The sequence below is a fragment of the Cylas formicarius genome, unplaced genomic scaffold (assembly GCF_029955315.1).
Source record: "Cylas formicarius isolate icCylForm1 unplaced genomic scaffold, icCylForm1.1 PGA_scaffold_7__23_contigs__length_41026272, whole genome shotgun sequence".
Taxonomy (NCBI): domain Eukaryota; kingdom Metazoa; phylum Arthropoda; class Insecta; order Coleoptera; family Brentidae; genus Cylas; species Cylas formicarius.
In genome coordinates this window covers 22619171-22631315 of record NW_026844352.1, presented here as the reverse complement: position 1 = coordinate 22631315, position 12145 = coordinate 22619171, and the positions used below count along the sequence as shown (strand labels likewise).

At 36.6% G+C, this 12145-nt stretch overlaps 1 protein-coding gene across 2 annotated transcripts in view; it reads left to right on the top strand.

The window, feature by feature from the left end:
- The window catches only part of LOC132704399 (teneurin-m), a 582182-nt gene that overhangs the window by 87335 nt on the left and 482702 nt on the right, over positions 1–12145 (top strand). The window lies entirely within an intron of this gene.

The following is a 12145-nucleotide window of genomic DNA, read 5'->3' as shown; positions in this document are numbered from 1 at the left end:
GGGTAAATTCAGTTAAAGTCAAATAAATCGACTTGATGGTTGAAAGCCACCAAAAATACTAAGAAACTTAAGTGGGTCGAGAAATAGTTAATAAATTTTGTTGGGCAAAAGCTTTTTATGGATTTTTTTTATCAGTTTTTAATAGAATACTGGAATTAATTATTCCATTTTTGTCGTCTAATTCCATTGCCACACATTTACTAGTTTTTATAAATTAATAAAATAGCGACATAGAAATAAGCTTTAAAACTATAATCTAGTATAAATTTCATGCATGTTTTCATGCGCATATATAAACAATATCGCACTTAAATAATTACGGCAATGGAGTACATTTTAAGGACAAATAAAATCCATAAGTATAATTTAATGACGCGACCTAAATCAGATTTTAATAAAGTATCAAGAAAGAATTCTTTGGCCTGTCGATTTTAAAAATTTTCGGGAAACTCACAGTTTTGGATTACTGTGTCGTATATTTTGTTTGTTATATAAATAAATCCTTGTTTGAATATTATTATTAATTATTAATAAATTAAAATTTAATAAATTTTTGGCAACTCCCTTGGCAGAGTTTGTGAACTAGTTTCAGAGCTAAAATTGCACGTGTAATTTATTTTTTGTTCATTAATATTTCTATAAACAATATTGTACTTAAACACACATCCATACAGAGAATTTCAAAGTCAACTAAAATCAAAATTATAATCAGGAGTGTTAAAAATACATTTCTAAAATTATTTAAAAACAGATTCAAATACTTTTCCGGCAAAGTAGTTCAATGTATTTGAAACGCTTTTTTTTTGGAACAGTATTTACTTGCAACTGCAATTTAGATTATAGATTATCGTGTACCTTTGACAATATTAATCTTCCATTAGGGGCATTACGCAATTAGTCCATTACTAGTGGACCATTCATTTAATCCTCCGTGACCTGGGTACTTTTCGTTCATTTTATTCAGTCGAACTTATTGCTTAAAATTTGAAGAATATTGTCTCACAAACCTTTTTGATACCGTTATTTGCTATTTGGTCATGAGTAATTTTGATTCTTTTGTGCTAATTTGACCACCTCACCGTGTATAGTTGAGAAATCTCATCCCCTCATGAGACTAAATGAAGTTAAAGGAGAGGCATTTAAAAATAATTAAACAGTTTTCAGAAGAGACAAGTCAATGTATTTTCGACGGGGTCAAAGGTTAAATAACAGATAAATCTGTTAATCAAAAAATTAACCGACAGTCGCGTTATCTCGCGTAAGCGCCCATAAATCTCAATGTCGCAGACATTTATTGTTTTTTCTGCGCAAAAGAATTTATCACGAATTTATAAAAATAATTTTGATAGAGTATGACACATATGTCTTTCCATTTATTAAAAGACGATACTTGTAACTAGATAGTGTGAGTCGCGTGCAGATACCACGGGAACAAATATATAGATAGAAAGTCAGAAAAATAATAGCAAAATTCTATTAATTAAGGTAGCGGTAGTGACTAGTTGATTCTTTGAAATCGCTCAACACGGTGTTTTTCTGAAAAATTACATATGTTTTTATAGATGAATCTGGTTACCATGCAGAAAGGTTCACTTTTGAAACACCTTTCCTGTGTAACTTTTGCTAAGCAACTAAATTCGGCGACTTGATATATCTATGCATTAGTTGTAAGTGAATATTTTTTAGTGTATCTAGAAGTTTAAAAGAAAGATCAGAATATTTCAATTGGATTTTTGATCTTTAATGGTTTTGATCTTTAATTCGTTGCAAACCTTAAATTTAGCTAGTTGGATGCAATTCCCCTTGTGTCGTTGGAATTCTTTAATCAAAAATACTGAATTGGCTATTACCAAATATCATGCTTAGTGTATGATTATTATTATATTATATTACAATGTTAGCTAAAGAATTTATAGCGATGCGTGATATCAATATAAATCCTTTAAATCGTAGTCGTTCATCTTGACCCTTCCAGCAGTTCTCACTAGATACACCAGAGATAAATTCAGCTTGATCGACGTTATTATTCTGCCCCATCACCGTCTACTAATTGACCATGTCCATCACCATGATGAATCGGATCCTTAATAGATCTATTGCTATGGATACTTTTGAAAGAGATTTAGTAAATCTACCTTGGTGGCAAGTCTTTGATTGCCACAATGTTATCCAGTTCTGAAATGATCTTCGTTCTTTTTGACAAGTACCAATAACTCGAAAAAGGGTAACAAGAAGGTAGTTTATTGACGCCTTAAGAAAAATGATAGGATATCGCAATGACCTTTGAAATGTAATTGTGGAAAAATACGCAAGGATGGCTTACAACGCCACTGTATGGACTGAAGAACATCTTATATTCATTAAGCATGTCGTACAAAAAGTGTAAAGAAATTTGGAAAGCTATGACTCTATGAACATCTACAACAGATTAAAAAAGGACGTAAATATTCCTAAAATTCTGCAAAATCCTGAACTTAGTAATAAATATTGTTGATTTTGATACTATTGCCAAATATTTTAAAACAACAAACAAAATTTGAGCTCTAGCAAATAAAGGTGGAGGAGGTTGTCCAGTGTCCGATTAGCAGTGCTTTCTAAAGTGTTTGAAGAGGTGGTTTACAAAATTAAATTCTTATCTACTTTATTAATAACAACCTATCACCTCCATTGCGGTCAGAATTGTGCTACAGCTTTCCTCATAGTCTTGGATGATGAGATTCCGCAAATAAGCGAAAAGTCGGCTTATTAGATTATAATAAAGCTTTGGATACCCTCAATCAATCAGGCCAAAATATTAAGTATATTCGTAACTGTCCGGATTACAGGTATCAGTTAGTTTCGATTGAGAATGTTAAATCGAATGCCTCATTTCTGCATTACTTATACTGCAGTTATACCGAGTCGCTTAAGTGAGCGCAACAGTCTTGCTATGCTGCTGGCATTCAAATACAAATTTCCTTATCTCAGTTCGATGCAGCGGAAGCGGCTAGGACACTAGATAAATGCCTGAAATCGGTCTTTAAATACTCTAATAATCATGGCTAAAAACTAAATGTTAATATACTTTTTGCTGCTATGAATTGCACACAGACAGATGCACAAAATACCTTTGAGATAGATTTAACCACTGAGAACTCTTGAGTGCCGGCATTATATGATCAAATTTACGCAAACCATAGCTGTATATCAGACAGGCATTTTGTAATTTTTGTAAGCTGTATTGGTCTTTCCGTCTTATAGCCGGCCAGTATACAACGTCCGCATATCCCAATAGAGAAAGTATAAAAAAGTCACACAATTTAAGTCTAATCTCAGTAGATAAGTAGTCTTTATGCATGTAAAAATCTTTCAGTTTACAGTAGGACTATTGCACTAAATAAGACAAGTGAGAATCAAAAAGCAGCTTATTGTCAAGAAAGACTACTAAATTTTTACATTTGCCTACAAATCAAAGATCAGACCATGGGCTTTGGAGATTCTAGAAATCACGATTAGAATTTTTTGTTGAAAGAGTTTTATAATGGTAAAAAGTTGAGATGCTTTTGGAATATGGGTATACAGTCAAAAACTAACATAGGAGTTGTATGTATACGTACGTCATAAGCTACAAGCATTTTTTACCGGAAACTCAGAAGAACAAGCAATTAAATTTTTTTTTTCAAATCTGTCACTTTCTGGAATACTTCAACACAATAGTTTGAAAATCTGTTAGAAAATAAAACCTCAACAATGTCGGTAGAATCGATTTGAAAGTGTGACAAGTTTTATATTGACGCAAATAGAACTGGAGTTTTGTGCGATAGATATGAAAAAAACCGTCCTATCCTACGTAGAGTCCTGAATCCAAAAATGCAATGCAACAAAATTATAGGTTAAAATTTGAAAGTTACTATCGTTCCGCTCAAACTGGAAGTGCAACCAGTGACTACATATTGTCAAAAAATTGGACATTCAGCCTATATTAGCCCTTCTGAATTTGAAATCGCTATCTCAAGCCGTTTAAAAGTTATGGAGTGTTCTCACTTTCATGTCTCAACCAGTATATGAAATATTTTTTATTTTTTATTATTAGTTTATTTGTATTTATATTATTTCATTTTTTAAAGTATGTTCAAAATGTAGAAATGGATATTTAAACAATTAAAAATTAAAGAATAATACTTTATTCAGGAAAATATTCTGGGCCTGAAAAATTAATCAAACTATTCTGAAATTTCGAATATAAAATTTTCAGAAAAAAAATTCTTCTGGAAATTGGACGTATTTGACGTTTGAGAACATAGAAATGCTAAGAAAATGTTGTCTTATACCAAAGATGTATGTTACTGTTAAATGTCCATCGATTAAATAAAAACATCCGGATTGCCAATTTTGAATTGAGGATTTACTTTTATTACAAACTTCATCGAGCAGTCGTGCTTTGTTCAGATTTTAACCGGAAGTTTATATAGATTTTACTATGGAGACGTATGGAGAAATAAAACCGCTCCGGGTGTATTATATTTTGGAGTCTCTTTAACCAATCCATAACATTTTCAATTTATTTCGAAAACAGGAAAAGCGGACAATAAAAATTTCAGTTCACGACACCATCAAAAAGTCGTATTTCATAAAAAAATCACCTTCCATAAAATCCCTTTTATCGACTATAATATTGGTATTTACAATATTCCGTTATTTATGAGGTAAAAATTTTACTGGAACAGATAAAACATTTTAAGAGTCTCGGATATTGTTTTGAATCGTCCAGAGAATCTGCGATTTTGATTTGCGCGTAGGATAAAATTTACGGCCACTTTGCTGGTGTTTGCTTTTTCTAAAGAAATGATTTGTTAGCACTATATGTATTATTCGTATTGGTATTGGTATTAACGGGGGGCGCCCTCGCGGGCGTCCAAGCACTTAGGCCACCAGATGGGTCCGTTGTGCCCCAAGGCCGCTCTAGAGGGTGTCCAGAATGCCGCCCCTCCTATAGAAGGTCAACAACTCCTTTAGCCCAATACCGTGCACTGAGTCCGAATCGATCAGGGCCGTTCCGAAGACTCCCAATCTGGCCCATGTCAAGGCAGGGCACTCGGTGAGCAGATGATACGGGGTCTCCTCCCCTTCCATGCACCACCTACACTCCGGGTCGTCTTCAATGCCTAGCAAGCAAAGATGCCTCCTAAGCCTGCAATGTCCTGTGTAGGCCCCTGTTAGTGCTCTACACTACCTTCTGGTCAGTCTAAGCAGCACATTGGTCCGAGGAAGGGCGGGCCCATCCATCATAAGCCTCCCCTGCCTCATTCCCGGAGCAACTCTCCAGCCCCCCGCGGCCCGGTCTCTCGCCCAGGCTTCGAGAGCTCCCCGCCTCACTCACGGGGCGATCACCAAGCGGGGCTCTGGCCCTATATGCCTATGCGAGGAGCCCTCTCTGGCTAAGGCGTCCGCTGCCTCATTGCCCCGGATACCGGTGTGACCCGGGACCCAGACCAACGTGACCTTTCTCTCCTCAGCCACCCTCCTCAGTACCCCTTTGCACTCCTTTATCAACAAGGAGCGCGTACGCACTGACTTCAGCGCTATGCGTGCAGTCCTACTATTCGAGCAGAAGAAGACTCTCCTGCTTCCGTGGTTGAGCCGAAGCACCTCTCTGGCCGCCTTCAATAAAGCGAAAATTTCCGCCTGAAACACAGTGCAGTACTGACCCAGAGGGACCGACAAGCTCGATCCCGTTGTCTCGCAGTACGCTCCAGCTCCGGCCAGATCTCCCATTCTGGACCCGTCCGTGTACCAGACAAGTCCATCCCAGGAGCCGACTCTGCCCTCTCTCCAATCTTCCATTGATGGAAAGGTCAATTTGTCAAAGAAGGTCATCTCGGGGATCATGACGTCACTCGGCATGCCCATGACCCCGCGATCCCCGCGACAGCCATCTAAAACGTCGTACGGACCCCGATTGAAGGTTCCTACCCTCCAGATCCCGCAGCTCGCCAGCCTCACAGCTGTCCTGGCCGCCTCCATCTGCACCCGATCCGCCAGAGAGGGCAACCCCACCAGAGCCTCCAGGGCCCTCGTGGGCACCGTTCTCATGGCGCCCGTTATGCAGAGGCAAGCCAATCTCTGCAGTTTGTCAAGAACTAGCCTTGCTCCCGCTCTTTTGGTCCCCGGCCACCATGCCACTGCCCCATGCGTGAGCATAGGCACCACCATGGTACCGTAGATCCACTGCATGATCTTCGGCCCCAGGCCCCAAGTGCCCCCTACCGCTCTCCGGCACGCCCACAGAGCTCCAAAGGCCGACCTGCTCCTTGATCTTATATATTCCTGGAAGGTCAACTTAGAGTCCAACCATACGCCCAAGTACTTGACACTTCCGCTTGCAGATAAAGGCACCCCATCCATCGAAATGTTGAGGTTGTACTCCATCTTCCTTTTTCTAGTGAAGATGACCATCTCCACCTTGCCAGGATTGACAGCCAACTTGCTGTCCAGGCACCATTGTGAGAATCTTGCCAATGCCCCGTTCAGGAGCCCCTGCATCCTCCTCACGTCCGTCCCCTGTGTCATTATCACAAGGTCGTCTGCATATGCCTGAGCATAGACCCTGTGTTCTTCCCTCAGAATATGCAATATCTCGTTCACCACTAGGCACCACAGGAACGGGGACAAGACCCCGCCCTGTGGACAACCCCGTGATGAACCGCACTATATGTATACATAATATTAGAATGCTATGGTACATCTGTTCCGTAATAGTATATTATGAAACAAGTGCGGTAAAAGGCATTTGACTCAAAAGCTTATCTGACACGAGCGGAGCGAGTGTTTAATAAACGGGTGACTTACAAAATTTACCGAACGTGTTGCATACTATACTTTTTCTACGACCGTTAGTTTTTGGGTACATTTTCGCAAAACAACACGAATACATTCGCTGACATCACCGTTAGAATTGACAAGCGTCGAAATTTAAGGCGTGGGAAATATCTCCGAAAACATCCGATTGCCCCCAAATACTTTCTGATAGTATGCATGATTCGTGATATTATGTATAAAAAGTACACGTATGTATAAACGTTTTGAACTCTTTTGGTATCTTCTTTGACAAGGACAAGTTTTTTACAACAGTAGAATCTGATGCACCTGCTACCAGTACTAACAGGTAAATAACTAACTACCAAGTTTCAATTAATGAACATTTTAAAAAGGGGTTAGTTATTGAAACTATGTTCAATGATTAAATATTTTAGTCATGTGGACTACATAATTATTTTAGATAATGGTGTTTAGTTTATCTTTCCAAAGAGGACACAAAAGACGCTATCTCGGATATTGACCTGAGAGCGAAATTCCGAAAAAAGCTGTTTTGGTCTAAGTGTTTTATTTTGACACAATTAGTTCGGATTCAACCAAACCAACATTATTCCTACTTTTCTTGCATTTTATTACCTAAACCCAATTGTGTATGATTGAAGAGGAAATCAGTTCGTTTTGTTTGAGTTAAACGGTTTTAAAAATTTCTTTTTTCATGCGTAAATTGTAATCTTATTTAATTGTTTTGCTAGGTTAGCAAATAAATATGCGTTATGTTTTCAAAAAAGGTGTTTTATTAGCTACGCATCATTTTCAGATTGAATTAAAGGATCTTTAATCGTTAATTTAAACTCGAGGCAAATTTAACCTCAATGGAAACATTATATTTTAAAGATATATATGTATGATAAAACCAATGCATAACACCTGTCATATTAATATTGTATAGGTTTGAAGCAAAAAAACATGATTTTCTCATGTACTATATTTTGTAATGCTTATTTTATTATAAAAAAAACAGTTCAAAATTGAAAGCTTTATGCTCATTATACACTCAAGGATCCCTTTGAATGTAATCTTAAAATTCAAATAGTAATAGTTTAATAATACTTAATTTTGATAACCTAAAAAGCTAATCAACAATAGGGAAATTGAACAAAATTTTAATTTGTAAAATACTGCTTATAAAAGTAAGCGTATACTATGAAAGAACCACAGTTCACGAAAAAATGAATTCTGAATTCTATGTCATAAATATAAGCAATTAAAAATTGTGACCGGTTGTGACGTCAATTCGCTCTTTAGACTACGCGCCAGCCGGACGCTAGCATAGAGAAGCCATAGTTTTAATGTAAATTTTAGTCTTGATCCTGTCGCTTCCTTTTGTTATCTTCTGTCTAGTATCAAATAAAAAGTTTTGAAAATGAGCTAAGCTATGTTACAGAAAATTTAGTCACTAGTTTAAAATCATTACAATAAAGTTTTCTAGTTTTTAAAATTAAAATGGTATATCAAATGAAATGTAAATTATTCAACCAAAAAACAAAACTAAAAGGATTTTAAACAATATTGGCATTGATAAATTAAAATGTTCTTTATTTTATATAAATCAGGAATGGGTGCAGGTTCGAAGGATTAAAAATGTTTGCACGGTTAAGGCTAAAGTGACACCCGAACATATTGTTAACAAATAAGCAACAACAACAAACAATTATTTTCATGTAAAGCACACTAAGCACAAATACAAATTTTCTTAAAAATAAACGTAAATAATATAATTCTGGGCCTGTAACCTGAGAATAACACTACAACATGTGGCCGTATCGATCGAAAAGCAGCGGTATGACGTCACTATAATTACCTCACGTTTAGTGTCGTTTCAAAGGAATAGCCTGATGCAACTTAAATATTGGGTTTTGGGTTTTGATATTTGGTATGCGTTATTCCTATACCTAAACAAAAGTATTAAATAAATAACAATAAATGTTCAAGTGCGCTATTAGTTTGAAAACACCCGATCTTCAATAGGGTCGCATGTTTGAAATATTTCCCTTTATCGTATTATCGTATCCGAGCCATTCGAAGTTTCCTCTTAAATTTACATTATTCTATAAACTTTGATTAATAGTATTTCATTTTTCTGTAATTTATGAAATCGTCCATTCTGCCATTTTCACTAAACAATCACGAACTGAAAAATTGTCGTTCAAATATGGACTACTTCTATCGTAATTCGACGTATTTAGTTAACGAAAGTTTACTTTTCGAACATGCACTTAGCCTATATTGTGTTCTTTGAAGAGTAATTTACTTTCTGGTTTTCGTGCACGTAACGGTAAACTATATGCACGTATTCTAATTTTCGATTGCAGGTTACATGCGCAAATTACACCATTTGCCGAAATTTGAAACAATAAATGAGGGTCTCAGGCGATGCATAATGAAAAATTCAGTCCCTTCGAATGAGATTCCTGCAGGCAAATAAAACTGTTACGGCATGTGTGTGCGTTCGTTGCTGATTTTAGTTTTCAGTTTCGGATACCCAATTACAAAGACCCGAACCGAAACATCAGTACTAATTTGTATTCGCTGAAGATGATAAATTGGAAAACGAAGGCTCCACACACACAGCCAACAATTGTGCGACGTGGCTACTAAACTATTAACTCTTTGATATAGTGGCGGAGAATGCGATTCACAGGCACACATATCCAAACAAATTACGAAGTTTATAAATTAACCGGGAGTAATTATTGTTCTCGGAACGGCGATGCATAATGACCAATTGTTATGAATTAAAGGCAATCGACTTCTAGAGTTGAACTCTGAACTCGTCACTTCCGCTTTTTGTTTTAATTTTGCATATTGTGTCGGGAGGAATTTTGTGTGCTCGTTGCGAGGAAAGTTCGTCCCACATCGGTCGAATACTTCGGTTTCTCTTCAATAAAGTGAAAGGACTATTTACATCCGAAGCTTCGAGTGAGTTAATCATAAGTTAGTTATTTTATTTAATTCAACTTTATGCTACACTCAGAGAAAAAATGTTGTGACATGAAAAAAAGCCCTAACGATTTGATCAAAAATTAGATATGATTCTGCTCCATTGGTGCTTTTTAATAAATCAACAAAACGCTATAGGATTCTATAATATCTTTTTGAAATTAATGTGTGCGTGAGCATTTTTATTGCTTATTATTATTAAAGCAAAAGATTTGTCCATTCAAATCGTAATGACACAGATAACAAAGTAAGCATCACAAAATATTATTAATATTAATGTTTAAAATAACAATTTGCTGTCGATTTAAAACGAAGAGACGTCATTATAAATTGTAAGGAAAACGCTTTTTTTCTGTTAAAGCTATCCATAGAGTCTAGAACGCAGACGCTAATGGCGACTTTATCCTTTTGTTCTATTGGCTGGCAAAAGCCACGTGACAGAAGACCCTCTTTCCTTTTAAAATATTAGGAAACCTTTCAGAAGTAACAACCGGCCTACCTTAAAATATAAACGTTCCAGTTCATTAATATAGTCATCTTATTATAAAAATTCCATTTTGTAATACTTTTTTACTTTAAATGCAGGAAAAAAGAAAATCATGTTTAAAAGTGATTAAACTAATGACTTACATGCAAACCAATATCAAAATATCAAACGTATGCGGTGTGTTCAAAAAGTAAGCTAACTTTTATAATTGGTCAGACCACCTATATTCGATATTCGATTTTTTTTTGTTATGTTGGTACACATGTCCCGAACAAATGTTCACAGTTAAAGAAAGTTTGCAAGTTTACTTTTTTTTGTGTTGTTTCCGAAGTTCTGGGCCTGAAACGTGTAACAGCAAAATTTATTCCAAAACTGCTTTTTTGAAGAACAGGACCGTCAAAAAAGCATCGCTCAAGAGCTTTTAAACGACGTCAAAGTCCAGTGATCCCAATGGAAGAACCCTGAATAGCCAAGACCGTGAAAAGCAAGTCAAATTAGATCAAGTGTAAGTTTTGCTTACTGTTTTCTTTGATTATCAAGAGTACTTTTACCACAAGCAATACGAAAAAAATGTCCCCGGAATCTTGGGAAAACAATTCAAGGATTTTGCATCACGATAATATACCTGCTCACTCATCGCTGCTTGTGCCTAACTTTTTGGCAAAGAACAAAACCAGAATCATGCCTCAGTCACCATATTCACTGGATCTGGTGCCCTGCAACTTTTTCATGTTCCCCAAATTCAAGAAACCCATTGAAGGAAGGGGGTTTGGAACGATTAACGAGATAAAGAAAATTGCTGGAAGAACTCAAGGCTATACCAGAGAGTGCTTACTAGAAGTGCTTCGAGGACTCGAAACAACATTGGCACAAGTGCATTAAATCTGCAGGGTTACTTTGATTAATAAATAATAGTATATTATGCAGCAAGTGCGGTAAAGGGCATTTGACTCACCAGTTAATTTGGCACGAGCGGAGCGCAGCGGAGCGAGTGTTTAATAAACGAGTTACTAAAAAACTTTACCGAACGTGTTGCATACTATTCCTTTTCTACTACCGTTAATTTTTGCGTACATTTTCGCAAAACAACACGAATATATTCACTGACATGACTGTCAGAAGTGATAAACGTCAAAATTCTAAGACGCGGGAAATATCTCCGAAATAATCCGATTGCTCCCAAACCCGTGCGGTAAAATTCCGGAAATGTCCGAAGTGACTTAGATCAGTGGGAAAAGAAAGTAACGCTTCCCGCACGCTTGATGGGTGTGTAATTTAGTATTTTATAGACGGCAGTAGAAAATAGTATATTATGCAACAAGTGTGGTAAACGGTATTTGACTCAATGAGTTTATTTGACACGAACGGATCGAGTGTTTAATAAACGAGTGAGTTAAAAAGTTTACCTAATGTGTTGTATGCTATACCTTGTCTACGACCGTTAGTTTTTGGGTACATTCTCGCAAAACAACGCGAAATATTCACTGACATGACTGTCAGAATTGACAAACGTCAAAATTCTAAGGCGCGGGAAATATCTCCGAAAACATCCGATTGTTCTCAAACCCTTGCGGTAAAATCCCGGAAATGTTCGAAGTGGCTTGGATCAGTGGAAAAAAAAAACTGACGTGATAAAGTGACGCTTCCTGCTTGATGCGTGTTCAATTCGATATTTTTCAGACGGGAGTAGAAAAATACTTTTAGATCAAACTCAAAAGTCACCTTACTTTTTAAACACCCCTCGTATATCAAATGTGATATTTTGATTAGTTAAATTGTCATTGTCATTTACTTTAAGCTGATTTTATGCGCATTTCAAAACGCATTATTTTCGTGAGTGTACGATAGTCCCTCTCCTTCAAG